Consider the following 22375-nt stretch of genomic DNA (forward strand, 5'->3'; position numbering starts at 1 on the left):
TAAGGAGTATGTGTTGATATGAAATTATGGAGGAAATAACAATTAAGAATAAGTTGAAACGTTAAAATTAAAACTTCCAAACATGTCGATTTAACTTATTTATACTTAAAAATTATAATAGAAAAAACAACTCTTTCAGAAGAATCTGAAATAAAGTCCACACTCCTACTGGGTAACATGTTTGTTAGGCCCGGCATTGCCAAGCACGTTAAAGCGTTCGACTCCTAATCCGACGGTGGCGCGTTGGAATCGCGGTCGCACCATACATGCTCTCCCTCCCAGCCGTGGGGGGGCATTATAATGTGACGGTCAATCCTACTATTTGTTGGTAATAGAGTAACCCAAGAGTAGGCGGTGGGTGGTGATGACTAACTGCCTTCCCGCTAGTCTTACACTGCTAAATTAGGGATGGCGAGCGCAGATAGCCCTCGAGTAGCTTTGAGCGAAATTCAAAAGAAAGAGTAACATGTTTGAGTGATAAAACATCAAAGTTAAATGAAAGCATTTGTGAAAACTTAAGAGGCCTAATAATCTTAAGATAAGTAATTGTATATTACAGTCTGCAGTCATTTTAGAAAAATAAAAGTAATTTTGATTTTATTGCATAGTTCTTTTAATTTTCAATACAGATTATTTTGCTATATGTAGCATCGGAGAAGGGAAGATAAAAGTATAAAGTTATCCAAAGAGAAAAACGAATTTCATTTCCGTTTGCAGATTTTAGATGTTGTGCAAATAAAATATGAAACTGTAAGATGAAGTATTTCGGTTCTTAACATGAAAATCACTTTTCTCTCAGATTAAACTCAACAAATGGCTTTTTAGTATCACAGATATGTCTTTGATAAAAATATTTTATTTCAAAAGATCAGATTTTTATTATACAGAAATGACACGTAATGTTTATGATAAGTTCACCAAACTTTATGAAGTCAACTTATTACATTAAGAGCTGTACTACTTAATACAAGCTGTACAAAAAACGAATAAGTTGAAAAGTTTGCAACTGTGAAAAATGTGGCCAGTGGTTAGGAAGATGCAAGTTCTTTATTGTTTGTGATTTGGGTAATTTCTCAAATAGTAGTGTTTGTAAATTTGCCGATAATGTTCCAATTTTGGAAAGAGATGAATCTAATGATAATATTTTTTTATATATAGAAAAAAGTGACAATCATAATCAACAAGCTATAACATTGGAAAGTGAATTTTGATATTGAAATATATAGTTTTGAAATTTAAAAGTTTGTAAAGAATTTTGAATTGCTGAGAAAAGTATGTTGTGAAAGAAAGGAGAATGTTTAGGTGCGAATTTTGATAAAATATCCAAAGATCTTTGACTGTTTAGGATTAATGGAAAGAGTAAATAATAGGAATTTTACACACACAGAGACATAAAAAAAGCAACTGTCGTAGCCTCATGCAAGGCTGCTTGGGGCTTGTTTGTAAAATTGAGAGATTATTGGAACTTGCTAATCCATTATTCACGAAATTTATTAATTGATTATTTTCACAATAGTCAAAAACAGTTAAAACTAGAAACACTTTCAGTTGTTTGATTATTTTTCACATTAATCAAGTTAATGATAATTCCTATTGGTAGTTTTATCTGATACTAATTAACTTAATCAATGCGTATAGATAATTTATTACACTCCTGAAGCCCGTATTGTTAGTAAAACAAAATGGAGTAAATGTCAACTTTCCATATTTTTGAATAGTTATTTTTTTATTTTTTGAAGATATTAAGAAGATAAGCCTTTTTATTTTTCTATTTAATCAACGATGTCATACATCACATGTGAACGAAGTGAACTGTAATTAAGATAAAAACAATTATCAGAGTTAAACTTTTATCACATATGAAGGTTATATTGTGTATGTAGGTACATGCTATTATTAGTAATAATAATCTATAAATCAGAATTCCTGTTTCTTTTATATAATACTTAGTTTTTATACCTATCTATTCAGCTTTGTTAACTGAAAGACGAATAACTTGCTCGTCTCAGCCAGATCAAGGATGAAGTTGAGGCCGAGCTGGAGGGATTGACTGCCAGTTTCTTTGAAGTAAGGCTATCAAAGTTTCACTTTTCATTCATCTTTATATTAAACGAAGTATGGTTTGTGTAAAATGTGTACAACTTTCTGCTGAGGAAAAATAAACATAATATCTGTAGCTTTTTGTCTCATCCAATGAACATTCTGCATTCTGAAGCTATATGTCGACTAACTGCTTAAAAAAAAATGTTACGGAACTAAATACATAATGAAAATATCATTGAGTAATGAGTTACCCAGTGTTTTTTCTTCTCATCACAGATTTAACTACACATATGTTCCATGTTATTTTCTAAATAATAACTTCTCATTCATCATGTTAGGTAACATCAAATCACAATTGTATTTTTTTATTTTCATTTTTTCAAGAACATTCACTGAAATTTTGTAAACATTAGATAAACATAATCCAGTAATAATTATGAACAGGAAAATTTTAGCCAACTAAAGTTAATTTATTGAAACTATCAATGCTAAGCATTCTGAATCAACAGAAACAAAAACTGTTTTCTGTGCCATCTGTTGTCTAAAGTATAGTATGAAAAAACCTAAGCAGAAAAAATGTTTACTACTAAATAATTTGTTTCAGTTTTTTAATGAAAGTTATTTATGGTGTATGAGAATGTTCATTTACTTAATAGATATATTGCACAGAGAGAATATAAAATGTATTGATTTTAAAATGACTAAATAAAGAAACGGTTATTCAAACCTCTGCAAACTGTCGTAGACATGCAGAAGTTGAAAAATACACATATTTTAAAATACATTTATATATATTTTTAATTCTGAAAATAATTCTTTTGCAACTTATTGTATATCCATATTTTCGTATTTTTAGTGAATTAACCTTCAAATACCCATCTTGTTTTTGTATCATTGACCGCTGGTGAGGTCTGCTTTTTGTAGTGTGTTGATTCATTTTATTTTGTGTTTGCTAAAATATTCAGTATAAAAATCACTCATTTTTCTGTGTAAAAAACATAGATTTATAGAGAAACAGTATGAATTAAAGGAGCCAATTGCATAATTGATAGCATTTATGATTAAGCTTTTTTGGATCATAAAAATGTCATTGATTTACCTCTTTTCCTTCTCAGTGTACAAATACTTAACCATATTAAGTTAGATTTAGTACAAACTTATTAATTAATATCAATTTTTTTATTTTGAAAAACTGTAAAATTTGACTATTTTGATCATTTTATATGTTGAAAAATTTAGGAAAATTTTGTTGTGAAAAAACAAAACACATTAAATATGCTCTAGTTCCAATTACTTGTTTCTGTTAATGATCAGAAAGTTTCCTGTTTTTAATCCCGATAATTTTAACTTGTTATTATTGGTCACTTTTTTCCTACAGGAGGCACACAATCTGGCTTGGGAATCTAATATGAAACATGCGACATCATTAAAATTACTAAAAGAAGCAAATCTAAAGATAAGAATTATTATTTGTTAATCAGATAACTGTATTACAACTTTCAGATCAATTAGTTTTCGGCCTGTTGAACCTAATCAAACAAACCATTACACTCAAGTCTATGACAAAAATATGTTGATTGGTGTTCTTGTAACTTTGGACTCCTGAGAGTATTATGGACACCAGCTGTTTAAGGTTTCTCATGTGTGCTGGATGAAAACTCTACGACTAAGAGACATCTCCAGTTTCTTTTCACCTATATCTTTATTTATTTGTTACTTGATTATGAAACATAAGCCAGCTTCTGATTCATGATGTTTGACAACTTTCTAGTCTCGTATGAATTTGCATCTGAATGTTTTCATCACAAAAGCTAAGAACTTTTTTCAATTCAAGCAATACAAAGGAATAACTTAATTAACTTCTCTGAAATGTGTTTGAATCTCATTAAACAGTTTCTTGCTGCATTAAGTTCATAGTCTTAAATTCGCAAGTTTTTTTTTTTTTTTTTACATTCAGTTTCTCATAAGTTGACATGTTTTATTGAATATTCAGCCTATCAGGAGAAAAGAATTATTCTGACGTATAAGAAATAAATGAAATCAGACTTAACTAAATATGGTCTGTATATCTCAGATTAACTCGGTAAAGATTAAATAACTTGTACACTTACCTGTTTCATTTCTGTTAATTGTTCAAAATCAGAAATATATTTTGTGAAACTGAGTTATTCAAAGTGTATGTGTCTTCATTTCAACCCGAAGGCACGCACACACCCACACACACTTCATTCTCTGGGCAAGTTTCCTGTAAGCTCTTCATCACACTCACTGATTGAACTCTGACTTTTTGCTAGTTTGTGAAACCAACTTGTATGCTAATAGAGAATACAGGGCAGTATAATTTGTTGTAAATGTATTACTCATGGTCTATATTGATATTAAGTAATGTGAACATAATAAATGCTGAACAATGAAAACAAATTGTACAAGTTTAAATGTATTCATCAAATGTCCTGTTAGTTTGTAGTTTAACATTTAATATGTATATTTTGTTGTTTGAAATAGCACAAAACAATGTTAAAGTGGTTACTTTTTTGTTTCCAAGGTAACTAATAATTTGTAATTAAGTTTTAAAATTATGAAAAAAAAAACACGCATAATTTCAGCCATGTACATGTGGCTGTTAATTGTGTTTTTTTCAATTATCTATGGTTTTAAGTAATTTCTCAATGATAACTATTAAAAATATAGTAAAACCAAAACCATATTTAATTATGAAAGATTTGGAATTGATTTAACTCCCATCTATATCATTAAAACCTCAAAACAATGTTTCAGAATATTCTTATTACAAAAATTATTAGCTGTTGAGTGAATAAGAAAACTATTTAATCAGAAGTTCGGAAAAAACAGACTAAAATGATAACAATATAATGGAACAATAAGTGTAAACACCACGTCTTTAAAGTAATAATAATCAAATTAAAATGCTGAGAATCTGGAATGGAAGAGATTAATGACAACAGGGAGGAGGTGGGGTTAATGTTTAGGATTCGGTGGTCATTGAAAATATAAAGAATTTATAATCTGTAGTTGCAGAGTCGAGTATATGAAAATTTTCAAGAAGTATGGTATGTTTGTTATTTTCACTGTGTAATTGGATAAAAGATACAGATGGATAAGTTAGTTTATTTCTGTGTGTTTGTGTGTGTTTTTCATATAGCAAAGCGAAAAAGGGCTATCTGCTCAACCCACCGAGGGGAATCGAACCCCTGGTTTTAGCGTTGTAAATCCGGAGACATACCGCTGTACTAGCAGGGGGCAGTTTATTTCTGTTAGTACTTTTACCAGTATAGGTAACATTACTGCTACCATAACTGCATTTGTATGACTCTTGAGCATATTAGAATGATTAAAGTGTCTTTGATTTTAAAGTATTTTTAATGATAAATGTTGACATAGATACCAAACGTAGCTTAATTTATGGGTGATATGCTTGATTGTTTTTAAATTTCATATTTGAAGTTCAGACTTTGTTTACTTATGAAAGACGTGATAAGAACTAGTGGGTTGTAGGGGATTGTGTTCTGTTTTATTTGTCAAAAATGTTCCTATGATAAAGTATAAGAAATTAAGGACATAACAATTACTTTGTAACGTGTCATGAATTTTTGAAATTTCTGAGTGATGACAAAAGTTGTCAGAACAAACATTATGTGCTCTGTCTTAGAAGATTTAGAACACAGTTATATTTAAAAGAGCCTAACATAAAACTGTTCAAACGAGCGTGTAAGCCAGTAAATGTTTTCGTACAATAAACGAATGTGGTGAAGAGATGATTTATTTTCTTGACTTGGACATCTAAAAAACTGTTATTGTTGTCTTTCATCTAACTTGTGATGTTGTGAATTTAGGTCATCTAAAAACTTCTTTGCATGGTCAGTGTTGTGAAAGAATAGAAAAGTGTTATCAGCACATCTTCTATATAACACTGGTTTTTAATAAAAGGTATAATTATTCCTTGACATTCGTAGTGATGGAGATAAACATTTTCAGAAGTCAGACCTATGTATTGTTGCCACTCCATCATTCTCTCCATGAAGATGACCATTAAAAGCAAACTGACTGTCCTTGAGGAATACTTTAAGGAGCTGTGTGAATTTTTGTTGATTGAAGTTAGAGTGTGGAGCATTGATGGATGGAGATAACTGTTTAATAATTATTTTGTTTACTCTACTTAGAAATTAGGGAATAAGGACTGAATAACAAAGATGGCTAAAACTAATTAGTTTGCACTAGAAGACTTAGATATCTCTTAAACAAAGTAAAATGTGCCTTTAACAGTAAATTTGTTCTCAGATAGTGAACTTATTTCAGGTGTAAGATATATAGGATATTTATAGCTGAGGGAATTGAAAGTGTAAAGAATAGGTCTGAGGAGTAAACCATTTTGTGTAATTTTCGTTAACCACATGACAAAATAAGGTGTGTACCTGTGGGATAAAGTTCTGTAAAATTGGTGTCAGAGACAGGTTTACAAGTGTCCAAATATTTCAAAGTCTGGAGCTTTTACTCATGCTTACAGTAAACTTAAGCAGTTCTTATCGAGGGGCTTAAGCTTTGTTGCGTCATTTAAAATTTTTTTCCATTTTGGAAACATAATCAGTTCTGTTTGAAATGATGCATTTATATGTTAACTCTTCAAATAACAACGTTTCAGTTATTAGCAAGTTAATTTAACGTGTTATAATGAGAGTGTAACAACAAACGTAACCCATCATGTTCATGCTGCTGTATCAGAATCCTCACAAATGATTCATCACATGGAAAACAAGTATTTTAATAAATACTAAAAACATATCAATACCAGAACACATCTTTAACTATGGTCGTTTTTGAATTTTTTCTGATAGCATGGTGATAATAAGATTCGTTCCCATACCTTTCGAACTACAGACTATGAAATCTTTACTAAATAAAGCCTTTCCATTTTCAATAATAACCAATACTAGGTAACAACACCAACTTCTTCCCTTAATAAGTTCCAAATATGCTGTATTTCCGCTTATACGTAAACCTTTCTTATGAAATATTTCTCTCAATAATATTGTTAAATATGTATATACGTCTAATTTTATTGTATATTCCATTATATTGTTACCATTTGGAATCTGTTCTTTCTAAACTTCTGATTTTATAATAAAACTAATCACACAGTGCTAATGTTGTTATTTTGTGGTTAGAATATTGTGAACTAACTTTCTTGTGAAATTTGAATCAATTCTGAAATATGTAATTAAAAATGTGTTTGAGGTATAATATGTTAGTCTTCAGTCAAATAGTAACAGGTAAATAACTGATATTTTAGTATGACAAGTCCAACACTTACTTTTCTTAAAGAGAAACTTAGGAGACTGTGTTTTGTTACTGCACCAAACTTGTGTACCAAATATAACGGTTTATATTTTGTGTTTTTTCATAATGATATTATTGACACAGGAAATATATAAAACTTGCTTTAATGAATTCCAAAACGCTGCCAGTTCTGTTTTGTTTTTGGTGATTTTGTGTTTTGTATACGTATACAATGTTTTTGGGTTTTTTCTCACATTTGTTATACATTTTGTGTGTTATGTTAGAAATAGTGTGGAATGTAAAAATTATTTCTGACCTGGAAAATAAATCCTCGCGATCTATTGTTGGCTTTGTGAATATTCTCTGTTGAATATATTGAATTAATTAGTTTTTTGTTTCTTTGATATTTTTCTCGTTTCTTTTAATTTAATGATTTTATTGATATATAACTTTTTATTTCATTAACATTTGGTTTAAGTTTCCTTGTTTATTCATTGATCTCTTCTGCGTTCTGAATTATTGAACATTTGTTTCTGCACTGTAAGCTAACTTTCTTCCTTATACATCAATATTTCTAATTTTTCTGTGATTATTAACATATTTTAATATATCAAACTACTTCGTTTATAACCATTGTAATTTACTGCAGTTTCCCAAACTTTCCTTACTGACGACACACTTTTAATATCTCAAACCTTTTGCAGTACTTGTAAACAAGTTTCTATGGCTAGCCTAGTGGCGCCTCCTTGACTAAGATAAAAATGACTGTGTACCAAGAAGAAAATGAATCAACTTTAAAATAAAAAAACAATTACATTTAAAGTAAACCTACGTTAATAAATAAAAATTACTTAATTGCAAAAATTCTATGACAGTTTGGGAAGCACTGATGTTCTTTTTACACTTTCTGTTGTAACTTATTTTATTTTATTAAAATCGTATCAAAGTTAAAGATATTTACGTGTATATGCATATTATAATGTCATTTATTTTGAAGAACAAGTGATTTTATTTTATTATTTTCAATTACCTTTGTCTTCCATAATTTTAAGAAACGGAAGTTAATAGGACATGGTTTGACGTGTTCTAAATTTGGAACTTGCTACCCAGTAATAACAATCTTAGAATTGCTAACACCAAACTCGGAATTTAGTTTTGACGTAGTTAAAAGGTCAATAATTTTTACATTTAATACACAAAAACACGTGATATAAAATAATGAGGAATTTGACGTGGGATATTTATAAGGATGTAGATGTAATGAATGTTTCTCCAACTTAAACAGGCTCGTTTAATATTCTTCACGGAATGTTTTACTTTATCAAAACAATAATATGTAAGACATAATTACAGAATGTAACTAGTGTTCTTATATTCGCTTCATGCTAGAACACTCTAGACACTCGTGTGTTGTCTAGTTTGTTTTATGTTGTATCGTAACCGAGGTGATAACTTTTGAAGGTATACAGCTAAGAGCTGTTTAAGTATCAAAGACTAGTCATTAATTTTGTGATTACACTATATGAGGTGTCATTTTGTTGAGAACATTGAGTAATTCAATTCATTCCTTAAAAGGCTGTCTCAGCCGTAGTGTGTGAACAAAACCTTTTCTTAGAAACTTGCATTAGAAACAAATATTAATACCAGTCACTAACTCTGGTTGCTGTTTAAGATTTTTATAAGTTGATAAAGTTTGGTGATCGGGTATTGTAGCATTACAAAAGACTATAGACCATAATCAAGAAAAGGGATAGTCAGTGTACTCTTGGTGAACAAACAGTAACATTGTGGTTGATTTTGAAAGATTTTTAGGACAAGAAACTGATACAAAAATGTCTTCCAAAGTTAAATTTAAATGTTCTTATTACGTTTCTAATGTTTGTATTTAACACTAAATTCACGTATCTTTTGAGTTGATATTTATATACTTGTATATTAATTTTGTTTCTAAAATCACGTATTCTTTCACTTGAAACTGATGGAGAATTTTTTAATGTTGTTTGTAGCAAAACGATATTTTGGAAATTAAGGATAATTAATAATAATAAAACAGTTCAGTTCTTTGTCTGATGAAAGTATTTTAAGCTCAGATATCTTCTGTTACATTCGTAGTGAATATTTAGTTTCGAAGAGGACAGATGAAAAAGTTAGCTGATAAAAATAGTCTCATTTGGAACTTTTATAAATTCCAAAGTTTCACAATGCCAGGTTTCAGGGGTTGCCACAATCTGATTTACTGGACGTTAACATGATAGTATTTCCTACCACAGAAAGCTTAAGATACTGTATTGAATATGTGTAAGTTTTTGATGTCTCAGAATTTTCTTCTCATTCATGAAGTTTTTTATTGGCACTATGTCAGTACATCGATGGACTCAACCCGTTGTGGCTTTGCTATAAGAAAACACACACTGATTTCTGGACAAAATGTTAAAAGTGCGGTATACCGGAAGTCAACGCTACATTTAGGTACAGAAAACCCAAAACATTTTGTACTTGTACAACCCCTTGCGATAAGTTTGTCTTGAATTTCGCACAAAGCTACACCAAGGCTATCTGCGCCAGCCGCACATAATTTAGCAGTGTAGAACTAAAAGAAAAGCAGCTAGTCATCACCACCCACCGCCAAATCTTTGGCTACTCTTTTACCAATGAATAGTGGGATTGACCCTCACATTATAACGTCTCCCGGCTAAAACGACGAGCCAATTTGGTGTGACTAGGATTCGAACCTCGGATTACGTGTCGAGTGCTTTAACCACCTGGCCATGTCGGACCAACCTCAAAATGTATTTTATCGCGTTACTTCTTCGGTAGGCGTATAACTGGAATTCATTTCATTTTTTAATAGATAAACTCTGCTTAATACATTTAAAGGGAAAATAAACATGTTTCTGAAAATATTGAAAATTGTTTCCTCACAATAAACCTTCAACTCATTAGAAATATACATGTATATATTGTTTAACAACCACACGTAATAGTAATACTTATGTCATGTTACCTTAAAAAATTACATCATTCGTTACCGGCCCATCAGAGATTTCTTGAAGTTTAACTGTACATCCTTTATCGTCCGCCATTGCTGAATTATGACGACGTCTTTTTCATGTTACATCATGCTAATTTTTGTCGAAATAACTTATAAGCGTATATATATATATAACGGCAACGTTTAACCTTTTATTAACTTTAATAGGAAATCAGTGTATTGTGTAGTAGTTGGAGTGAATGACTTTAACGTCATTTTAATTTAATAAACCAACGTTTACACTTTCAGATGTGCGAGTACAGGGAGAACCAAGTATTGGTGCATTTCGAAAAGTTGCATCGGAGGCTCATCTCTCTTTATATGAATGTGTTTTTTTTTATACATTAAAAACCACGGAATTCCTGAAAATCTGGTATGTTAAATAATCATTTTTGCAGTTCTACAACGCTTTTTGTATAAGTGACTGAACGTGAAATATTTCAAAGAGATTTTTTTATTCACTTATTTCCACAGCCACCTTTGGCTGTTGCTTTTTTATTAGCAAACATCAGTTACTTTATCCAAGAAACCTAATGCAATGAGTTATTATCGATATATACTTTGTTTCCAGTAGAGCTTAACAGTATATCAGTTTTCTACGTCCTTGTAAAAAGAAAAAAAAAAGTGATCTCTGTTGGCTTGTGAGATAAGTTACAAATGGAATTCAGTTATGTTAGATTAATGTCTCAAGTCAAAGGACATTTGCTCTTTTTGATCTATATTAATGATTTAGATAAAAGAATAGTCAATAAATTACTTAAATTTGTTATGATGTTAAGGTCTTTGGTGTTGCTGGCTGTGAAGAAGATGGTGCTGCTTTACAAAATAATGTAGATCATTTAGTGAGTTGTGCAAATACATGACAGATGGGTTTAATTATAATAAATGCAAGATAATATGTGTAGGTTATAATAATTTGAATTATAAATTGGATTGTAATAACCTTAACAGTGTTAACAAAGAAAGGAATTTTAGTGTAGTGCTTTATCATTTTCTTAAGCCATCCAAACAGGGTGGTGCTGTTAGTAGTAGGGCAAATAGAGACTTAGGTCGTATCAACAAAAATATTGAATACAGGCCTAAAGAAATTATAGTTTTATTGTAGACCACTGCTTAGAACACATTTGTAATATTGTGTTCGGTACGATCCCACTTATCTGCTTTGTCCAACGAATGGAATATAACCCGTGATTTTAGCGTTGGAAATCTGAATACTTATTATTCCAGCAGGGAACATGAGGACGGTCTATACACCTATTGCTTATTATAAGCATTTCGAAGACAATTTCTTTCAATATGCGGAGAAATATTAATATGATCTGACGTCTTGGAATAACTTTCAAAACATCCTATGCTACATTACTAGGCGGAATGTAGTAAGAAGTTAGACGTAAATTGAATAGAAGGGAGGTTACTTTTTAACAACTCTTGAAGAAGCTCTTTTTCACGTGAAATGAGAGTTAGGCTTAACCTTTAAAAACAGTTGGAAGGATTCAGTTTTCTTTATGGTGAAATACGCTATAATTTTTTATAATTTATGACTGCGAATTTCGCAACATTTTGATATTGTTAGTAAGCAGGAAAAAACACATGTATACACATGATCAGTGGGCGCAAAAATTACAAAGTGTGCTACATTATAACATAAACGGGCCTCAGTGCTTACATCGACTTTTATTTTACCTTATGGGTTATCCCTAACTACCTTTTTTATTGGTAGAATAACTTCTTCAAACGTAACCATTTCGTATGTCTTAACAGAAATGGTTTTTCTGGGTTTGTTTCCTTATCTACAACCAAGTTTGTGCTTTATTTTCACATATCATATCTTGTAGAATTTGTGAATTTCTTGTGCAAGTCTTGTAGTGCAGTAGAATTGCAGACTGGTTTTTTATGTTTGTTTTGTTTTGTTTTCGAGATGCGTGTTATGTGAGAATCGCGTGTTAGATATCGCAGTAGTGAGAAAATTTTTCTCTGTATAACTAATAGAAGTTACTTCGATCTAAATTTTGTAAACGAGATGACTGGACAATTTATAGAAAAAAGGAGTAATAGACAGAAGATCTGTTTTCTTGTAAAATAGATATTAATTTTAGGCTTAGTTTATTTTTAACACAACTTTCTTTATTCAGTCGGTTGTTTTTGTTTTTTTTCTGCTGTATTCTGCATCGAGCGAAACGCGTCGCCAGCTATGAACAAAATAGACATAGTATGAGTGAAACATGTGACACTCTACTGAAAAACATTGAGAATTAAATAACCAATGTATTGTTGACATTAAAGTAAGCCTACGCTAAATTAAAAAAAAACTACCAATTTTTTTGTATGACGGAATTAATATTCACTAATTTGTGTTTTTTCAAGATATCTGATATACATCATAAATTCAGATTTCTCTCAAGTTGCCAAAAGATGTGAAACAGAAATATAGTCGAATTTATCCTCGTAATCGGAGGGTCGCAGTTTCGAATCCCGGTCGCGCCAAACATGCTCCCCTCCCAGCCGTGAAGGAGTTTTAATGTGACGCTCAATCCCACTATTCGTTGGTAAAAGAGTAGCCCAAGAGTTGGCGGTAGGTGGTGATGCCTAGCTGCCTTTTCTCTAGTCTTACACTGCTAAATTAGAGACGGCTAGTGCAGATAACCCTTGTGTACCTTTGCGCGAAATTTAAAAGAAACTATGCCCTCTATGGCCAAGCGTGTTAAGGCGTTCGAGGCGTAGCCCTCGAGAAGCTACAAAGCGGGTTTCATCAACCTTGGTGGATAGAAAAGAGATAGCTTATTTTATATCTTTGTGCTTATTTTTGCACATTTTTCCTAACAACAAGGTTAAGATAGTTCGTGACTTAGGTTTTACTGCACAAATCTTCGAAGTCAACTTGTATCATTGAAAACATAAAAAAAAAAAGATTTCTCTACACCTTTGTCTCCATCCAGGTGTCAAGTATGAGATAAAAGATTCTTTCGTAATTACAAATGAAAACTCTTGTTTTCCATTTGAAGAACATACACCGAGATTGAAACAGGCAGGTCTTGAATGTATTTCAGCCACTCTGACTTTAGCTAACCGTTTCTTGAAAGTTCTGGCAATAGCATTAGGTGAGTTAACTAATTCAGTTTCTGATCTTTGAGAAACATCCATTAAGTTTCTTGGTGTCTCTGTTCTTTGTACATTTTAAATTATTTTAAAAACGTTCTTCTCAGATCTGGATCTGTGAATCCAATTTGTCATCGCACTGTTGGTCAACTTATAAACAAACAGTTACTTTAAGAGGCTTAGTGTTCATTATTTTGTTTTGTAGACCCCATCGGGCGAAGTCCTTGTAAGATTATCTATTGGCCTAAAGATGAGACATAACAAACACTTACTTATTCTCTTCTGTTGTGTCTCTGGTTAGATTAACGACAGGCATGTAAACTACTGACGTTGGAATTCGGACCTTCAACCTCGGTGTTTGCATTGCGCATTTGGCATTTTTAATTTAAAACGAAGAAAACCATATTTCTAGCCACGATTCTAGACCTGTGTTATATATATATGTTATTCACAGTAATAGTTACTCGTGAGTTGAATATTTAAGTACTCTAAGAATCGGTTTAACAGTGCTATTGTGATATACTTACTCTGGACGTTTGACAATGTAATATCTTATAGCTGAAGACTAAGTCACGAGAATGAATCCAGGCCACTCCAACAAAGTCTGGCTCTTGTTCCAGACTTGCTGTCCGTCTGGAGTAATCGATCATATCCATCAACAGTGAGTAGATAATGTTTATAGTTTATGTTCGGTAAGTTTATGCTCCCGACGATGGCGTCACAGTGGAGCTACTCCAGAACACGAGCCCAACGACTCCAATTTTTTCATATTATATTCATAAAAGATTTTATGGTATAATGAAGTATTAAGCTATTTACTTGAAAGTATAGTTTCTTTTGTGACAACCACAAATTTCATCCTACTTAATTAAATAATCAGATATATAATTTCTAATTTGCCTGTTTGTTTGTTTTGGAATTTCGTACAAAGCTACTCGAGGGCTATCTGTGCTAGCCGTCCCTAATTTAGTAGTGTAAGACTAGAGGGAAGGCAGCTAGTCATCATCACCCACCGCCAACTCTTGGGCTACTCTTTTACCAACGAATAGTGGGATATGACCGTCACATTATAACGCCCCCACGGCTGGGAGGGCGAGCATGTTTGGCGCGACTCGGGCGCGAACCCGCGACCCACAGATCACGAATTGCACGCCTTAACGCGCTATACCATGCCGGGCCCAATTTGCTTGTTGTTGTTTTTCTTTTGCATCTTTAATGTTATTTGTTATGAATGTAAACATACACAACTATTCAGAAAATAAGGCCATAATCAGACAGCTTGGCTTATAAAAGGCAAACAAGTAAAACTGGAATACAAACCACCTTATAGAAAAGGGAAAACGTCTTATTAAGACATGTATCTAATGATTTTGGGTCAACATAACAGTACGGATACACAGTCTATCAGATTCAAGCTCTATTTGTGTAAAAATAAGAAAAATGATAATAGTAAGAGAGGATGTGGGTGCCTAAACCCACATCTATAGCTATCTTTCACCACATGAAGTCGTGTTTTTGGAAGTTGGTTGCTGTCAGTGAAACAAACTTAACAAAATGAAATCTGGTTGTAGGTTACTATAAAATAAATGAATTTCGCGATTTTATCCCCCCTTTACTTTTTCAGTCCTCAGGTTCCATAGCACTCTCTTACTGACAAGGTACGTTTTTACCAATCCACCACATTACCTATGCCATGGTTTCATTAATTCTTTGTCTCTTACTATTTCAGTTTTTAGACATATTATCTAGTCTAATTAGCTGTATTAAAATAGCATCGAAAATAATAAATATGCTATTGGTTTTACCCACACTCTCCTTTATTTATCAGAATAAAAGTCGTGTAATCTTTTTAAATAAATAAGTAGCGATAATTGTAAAACTATTACATGTTCAACTGTAACTACACAGAACGTACAAAACTTATTTTATCCAACTAACCTAAAGTGAGCACTTGATTAAACTTTCAAGGTATCCTTAATTCATTCATTAGCAGTTTTATATTATAATTTTGTTTGTGATTTATGCAATTATTTGTAAATTACATCAATGAGAAAAATCATTTATAAAATTTCATGACTTGTGTTTCACTTAGTAAAATTATCAAACATTTAAAATAAGAATATCCGGTGATTCAGCGGCAAGTTTAGGACATTTAACATTCATAGTTCAATTCCTGAGGTCGCTTCAGTTCAGACAGTTCTAAGTGTGAGTTTGAAATGAGAAAACACAGAAACAGAAGTATATAGTAGATAACTGGAACTTTCAAGTCAAATACACTGAAGCAACAAATATGTTATGATACATGAGTTTCTAATATCAAATTTTGTGTACAAGAACATCACAATATATACCAGTTAAGAAGAAGAAACTGTAGTTTTAATACATTAATAAATGAATAGTTGTGAATTTATTGTTTTGTACATATTTACTATCGTGTTGCAACACAGAGGTGACATATTATCACTTTTCTTGTGCGAAATAAGCTTTTAAAAACATTATATTTGGACTGTTTTGACGCAAGACAATGTAATATGGTGTTCCTGTTCTATCCACTCCGGAAACAACATCTTAAACATTTATCAATTGAATTATATTAAGAAATTTGATACAATGCAAAAATTGTTTTCCTACACGAGGAATATTTGTGCTATCTGTTTTTAACTTGGCAGTGAAAGAATAGAGGGAAGACAGCTATTCATCACCAACCACTCTTGGCCTGTACTTTTATCAACAAATATTCGGATTAACACTCACTAATAATGCCTCCACTTATGAAAGAACCTGCATGCTTGGTATGACGGGGTCAGTTCTTTTATGCATAGCAGGAAATCCAAATAATTTGATGGGTTATCACTTTTAAATGTATTTAATAAATAGAGATTAAGAAAAACAAAATACAGAATTTCTATATTCCTCTTAACTGATAAAAACTTTGAACGGAATCATAGAGAACAGTACTATGTTATTAATTTGTTATTTTCATCATTCACCTTATCTCGCATAAAAACTGTTTTTTTTCGCGGTTTTTATATACATTCACGTATTGCAACCCAATTTTCAAAACCCAGTTTTTCAGTGTCAAGAACATATTTAATAATGAAGATCAGTTGTGTCATAAAAGTCCTCAATTTTGGACAAATCAACTCGAAAGAACTTCATATATTCTCCCTATGGCTCTCTTCTTGATTGAGCTGTTGAAATACAAAAGTTAAATAGTAGAAACAGATAGAGGGAAGAAAAATTTTAAAACGTAGCACAAAAGAGGTCATTCTACCAAGGAATATAACCCTGAAATGTGCAGATGACATTCAGTGTAAGTAAAATACCAATTGAAATAAATTTTCAAGAGGAAAAAAGAGAAAGAAATTTTACCCAAACAGTAAAGTATTATATCGTTATCATGGTAATATAGTAGCCCAAGAGTGCGCGGGAGGCGGTGATGACTAGTTGCCTTCCCCATAGTCTTCCACTGCTAAATTAGGGACGGCTATCGCAGATAAACATCGTGAAGCTTCGCGCGAAATTCACACCTTTAACTCAAGCTTTAGTTAACTTTCGATATTATATAAGCACATAACATTTTTGAAAAAGGGGGAGATTTAGTTTGTGGTTAGAATACATAACTCCTAAGCTGAGGATCATGTGTTCGAATCTTTCTCGTTAAAGATGCATTATATCATTATGTGTATGTGTGTGTATTTTCTTATTGCAAAGCCACATCGGACTATTTGCTGAGTCCACCGAGGGCAATAGTTATATCACTGTGGTAAGTTACACTATTTGTTGATAAAAGAGTAGCCCAAGAGTTGGCTGTGTGTGGTGTGGGTCCTTGTTGTAGTCATGGAAAGACTAAATAAAGAAAGTTAACTGTTAAATTGTTGTAAACTTCACTTGAACGCTTGGATGCTACTATAATTTGTTGTGGACTTGAACACTTGTATACCTCTCTAACTTGTTGTGGTCATAACTTGAAGACTTGTATAAAGCTGTAAATTGTTGAGGAATTTACATGAATTTGTATGCTGCTATAAACTGTTGTAATCTTTACTTGAATACTTGTGAAATGTGATTTATTTGGGACATTGCTTGACTACTTGTACACTGCTGTAAATTGTTAAGTCTTTACTTGAACACTTGTATGCTTCTCTAAATTGTTGTGGACTTTACTTGAACACTTGTACGTTGCTGTAACTTATTGTAGTCTTTACTTAAAAACGTGTACACTCCTGTAAATTATTCTGGTCTTTACATAACACTAGTACACTGCTGTAAATTGTTATGTCTTTAAATAAAGACTACAATGCTGCTGTAAATATTTTTGGACATTACTTGAACACTTATACACAGCTGAATGTTGTTGTAGTCTTCACTTGAAGATTAGTAATGTTCTGTAAATTCTGGAGGACTTTATTTCAACTCTAGTATGCTGTTATAACTTTTGTGGACTTCATTTGAACACTTATACGCTGCTGTCAAGTGTTGAGGACTTTACTTGAATACTTGTACCCTGCTCTAAATTTTTGTTCACTCTACCTTGAACTTCTCTACAGTGCTTTAAGGTGTTGTGGACTTTACTTGATCTCTAGTACACTGTTGTAAATTGTTGTGTCTTTACTTGAACACTTGTATGCTGCTTTAAATTGTTGTGGAAGATACTTGAACACTGATATGTTGTTGTATGTTGTGTGGTCTTTATTTTAACACTAGTACACTGCTGTAAATTGTTATGTCTCTAGTTTAAGAGCAAAATGTTCCTGGAAATTGGTGTTGTCTCTTTTTGAACACTGGTATGTTGATTAAAATTGTTTTGGACTTTACTTGAACACTTATATGCTGTGTAAATTGTTGTAGACCTCAGTTGAACACTTATATGCTGATCTAAATTATTGAGGACTTTAGTTGACCACTTGTACTCTGCTGTAAATTGTTGTGGTGTTTACTTGATATGTAGAGGACACGATAGCGGAATTCACATCTACGGAACACACATTTAATTTTTTCAATCACATCAACTCTATACACCCCAACACTAACTTCACATGTGAATAGAAAGAAAGTGATCAAATATCATTTCTTAACCTCAAAATTACAAAAACCGATACACAATTTAAAACAAAATCCACCGAACAATCACCCAAACTGGTCTCTACATTCCTTGGGACTCAGCACATGAAACAAAACCAATACTTAACATACTAAGAAACCAAATAAATACAGCTGTAAAACTGTGCTCACCAGATAAAATTAACGACGAATTAGACAAAATAAAACAATACTTTATCAACATCAATAAGTTTCCTCCACAAACCGTAGAAAACATTATACGCACACACCTAGACAGAAAGCAAAATCAACTAACAAAAGTAAATATACCCAACGATTTAAAAAAAATCACGAAACCATATACGACTGCATACCATATATTACCGACATCAGCTGAAAATAACCAACATTTGCCAAAAACTAGTACCAAAATATGACATTCCAGTTAATACTAAATTTATTCAAGAACTTCGCACAAAACTTAGGTCTATTTATGTAAAAACGGCTCGTTTGGGTTGAGAAATTTTTTGGTAGAAGAGCGAACAATGTTTCGACCTTCTTCGGTCATCGTCAGGTTCAACCCAAACGAGCCGTTTTTACATAAATATTTTTCTCTACAAGTGGGTTTTCTCGACATCACTGAAAACTTAGGTCTATACTATGTAAAAACTACAATGACAAACACAACACCAACATTATATATAAAATACAATGTGATAACTGCCACGACTTTTATATTGGAGATACAAGTAGAAAAATGGAAACCAGATTCAAAGAACACAAAAAGTCATTTTCCTACGTTTTCGAACACTGCAAATCAAATAAACACAACATAACCATAGACAACACTCAAATACTACATAAAGAAACAAACATAAACAAACACAAAATTAAATAAGTCTTACTTATACAAGAACTCAAGCCCAAAATAAACCAATACAAAGGAACACCTTTATACCTATATTAATAAATATAATCAAACATCTAAGCACGCCCTCTACATTCCTACACTCAATTACACAATCGCCGTCAAACATGTGGTCAGCTACTGATAAGTAACCCGTTGTTTCTTTGTGAACCTGACGATGACCAAAGAAGGTTGAAACGTTGTTTGTTCCTCTATTAGTGCCTTTTCTACTCATACCTTCCGTTTTTAAATATATATTTTTCTCTACAAGTAGATTTTATCGTCATCACTGATGATTAGGAAGGAATTTACCAGTTTTTATGATTGCTGCCTGTCTTATATTGAGCTGTTTTGGTGGTGGGGAATACTTTGTTTAGATAAAAAAGCGTTTCGTGTAGCCCTGATATAGAAGCAGCAGCTGAAAAATTAGTGAAACACTTGGAAATGCTGCAATCAATGTTGATGATCTATTTGATGAAGTTGTTTTTGCTAAATCCTTCTGGTTATCAAAATGTGACGAGTGGAAAGCATATGAAATAAGATGTGAAAAACAAAAAGGGTAGGAACACATTTATATATTAATAAATATATCTAACAAATAAGCACGCCCTTTACATTCCTACACAAAATTACACAACCGCCTTCAAACATGTGGTCAGCTACCGGTTAGTAACCCTTTCATTCTTTGTGAACCTGACGATGACCGAAGAAGGTCGAAACATTGTTCGCTTCTCTACTAGTGCTTTCTCTACTCATACCAGTTGTTTCTAAATATATAATTTTCTCTACAAGTGGGTTTTCTCGTAATCACGGTAGTTAGCCCAAACTTATTTATCACGTACGTGGGTAATTTGCCACTATCGGACCTAAACATAGATTTTGCGTCATAATATGCTTACGATGTAGCGGTCTGGAAAAGCTCCTACACTCGTTCATTAGCAGCAACAAACCTTCAACCAGTCCTAAACAACTTAGAGGAATACTGTCAAAACATAGAAAAAAATAAACATACCAAAATACCAAGTAATACTATTCAGAAGATTAAGTAAACTAAAAAAAGAGATTCAACTGAGTTATACATGAACGGAATACTTTTACAGACTGCTACCTCGGCAAAATTTTTGGCTTAACCTACAATACCAGATGACAGTACACCAGTGACAACAATCTCGAAACGAGAAAATTATGCAAGAAGTAGGTCAATCCCACTATTCATTGTTAAAAGAGTAGCCAAAGAGTTGGCGATCGGTGGTGATGACTAGCTGCCTTCCCTCTAGTCCTACACTGATAAATTAGTGATGACTAGCACAGATAACGCTCGTGTAGCTTTCCGCGAATTTAAAACAAAAAACATTCATAACAGAAATATGAAGCAACTTTTAAAAATTCATTCTCACTTCCGTCGGGAAAAGGTTTCACGGGCTTGAAATAATATTTTATTTAAAAAAAAACTTAAAACAGAAAGAATTTTCATCCATTGAGCTTTTCTTTGTTGTATTGCTGCTGTCAAATATGGAAGAGCAAAATGACTTCACATGATACGATATGCAGAGCCCACCATTTGTGAAATATATGAAGATAAGGTGATTCTTTAACAATTGGAAAGTATTTTGACGCTGAACAGAACAAAATATCTGAACTTACCTGAATTCTACGTTGATAAAACTGTACAAAACAAATCTCATAATATTTATTTTATCTGCAAATATAGAAGGAGGTAAGAAAGAAACTTGATGTTGCTATCTGTATTGATAAACGTTGTCCATCTGTCTACCTGTGTGGTACTTACTGCCTAAACCAATATTTACAGTACTTGCTACTGGGAGGGAAAGGGAGGACTGCGATTAGTGAATTGAGAGTCAAATTGAAACTAACCTATCGTGTTTCTAATGTGCATAATTTTTTGTGTTTGTATGCTTGTGGTTAAACACAAAACTACAAAGTTGAATATCTTTGTTGTTATTTTCCATCGCAAATATTGAAACCTGGTTTCTAGCATTATAAGTCAATAGACTTACCGCTGTTTCGCTTCATGTGGATATTTTGTCTGTTTTCAGGTAGCGCAAGCTACATAATTGACTGTCTCTGCTGTCCTCACCACGAGCATCGAAACGCGGTTTTAGCGTTATTAATCCCACAACTTACTGTTGTGCCGCTAGGGCTTCATGTCGATACCGTAGAGATTTCATAAGCACATCAGTGTTGAAAAAACAACGGAAATAGAAATATAAGCTTTATATTTACGCGGATAAAGTCAAGAAGAATCAGTATAAAATGTAATGTTTTTTTCTTATTATTTATTTATTATTATTACCATTAAAGGTTCCATTGTATGTCTTTCTCTTTCACAGTTTTTAACAGCCGTTATTAGATCTAAAAAAGATTTTTAAGTAAAGTATAGTTTCTTCCTCTGCTCTCGTCTATTGAATGGTTATTATTGCGGCTGATGTGGTTGATAGGGCTTTCAACTAAAATCTGGTATTAAGGTCTAAAAGAAAAACAACTAAATTGTTTATAGCTTGACCCATGATATATGAACTCTTGTTCCGTTGAAGTGGTACGGTGTACGAATACGTCAATACATTGGATTCGTTTCACTGATATGCTACACCAGTGTCAGTAAATAAAACCACAACCATATCAACTTACACAGAAGTAGACGCACCTCAAACGAGAAGCAAAGTCGATCATTTTTTTCTCATGGTTTCCAAAAGTTCAGAGCTTTCGACTTGTATTGATTCTCACGTTATATTGATTTCACTACCCGTATAACCTCACCATGTTATTTCTTCTTTTTTTATTTTAATTATCACCACAACAAAAGATGAAAAGTAATTTTAGATACCATGCCGATATAATATTAATTACTACGTGGCCTTTTACGCATGTCTTCGCATGTGAAAACGTAAATGACATTGCACAGTAAACAATATTTACAAAATGTTTTTAACGTAATCTTT

At 32.3% G+C, this 22375-nt stretch overlaps 1 protein-coding gene, 1 long non-coding RNA gene and 1 pseudogene across 6 annotated transcripts in view; 2 read left to right on the plus strand and 1 right to left on the minus strand.

Annotated features, from left to right (window-relative positions):
• The window catches only part of LOC143243888 (putative iron/ascorbate oxidoreductase DDB_G0283291), a 238734-nt gene that overhangs the window by 140592 nt on the left and 75767 nt on the right, over window positions 1-22375 (minus strand). The window lies entirely within an intron of this gene.
• The window catches only part of LOC143243891 (ATP-dependent RNA helicase DDX3Y-like), a 73730-nt pseudogene that overhangs the window by 33502 nt on the left and 17853 nt on the right, over window positions 1-22375 (plus strand). The window lies entirely within an intron of this gene.
• On the plus strand, window positions 1785-21535 carry LOC143243894 (uncharacterized). Its single transcript, XR_013024803.1, has 4 exons — window positions 1785-2067; window positions 10619-10742; window positions 14024-14126; window positions 21473-21535. It is a non-coding gene; the product is annotated as an uncharacterized LOC143243894 (long non-coding RNA).

Source organism: Tachypleus tridentatus, chromosome 2 (genome assembly GCF_004210375.1).
Source record: "Tachypleus tridentatus isolate NWPU-2018 chromosome 2, ASM421037v1, whole genome shotgun sequence".
Lineage (NCBI taxonomy): Eukaryota > Metazoa > Arthropoda > Merostomata > Xiphosura > Limulidae > Tachypleus > Tachypleus tridentatus.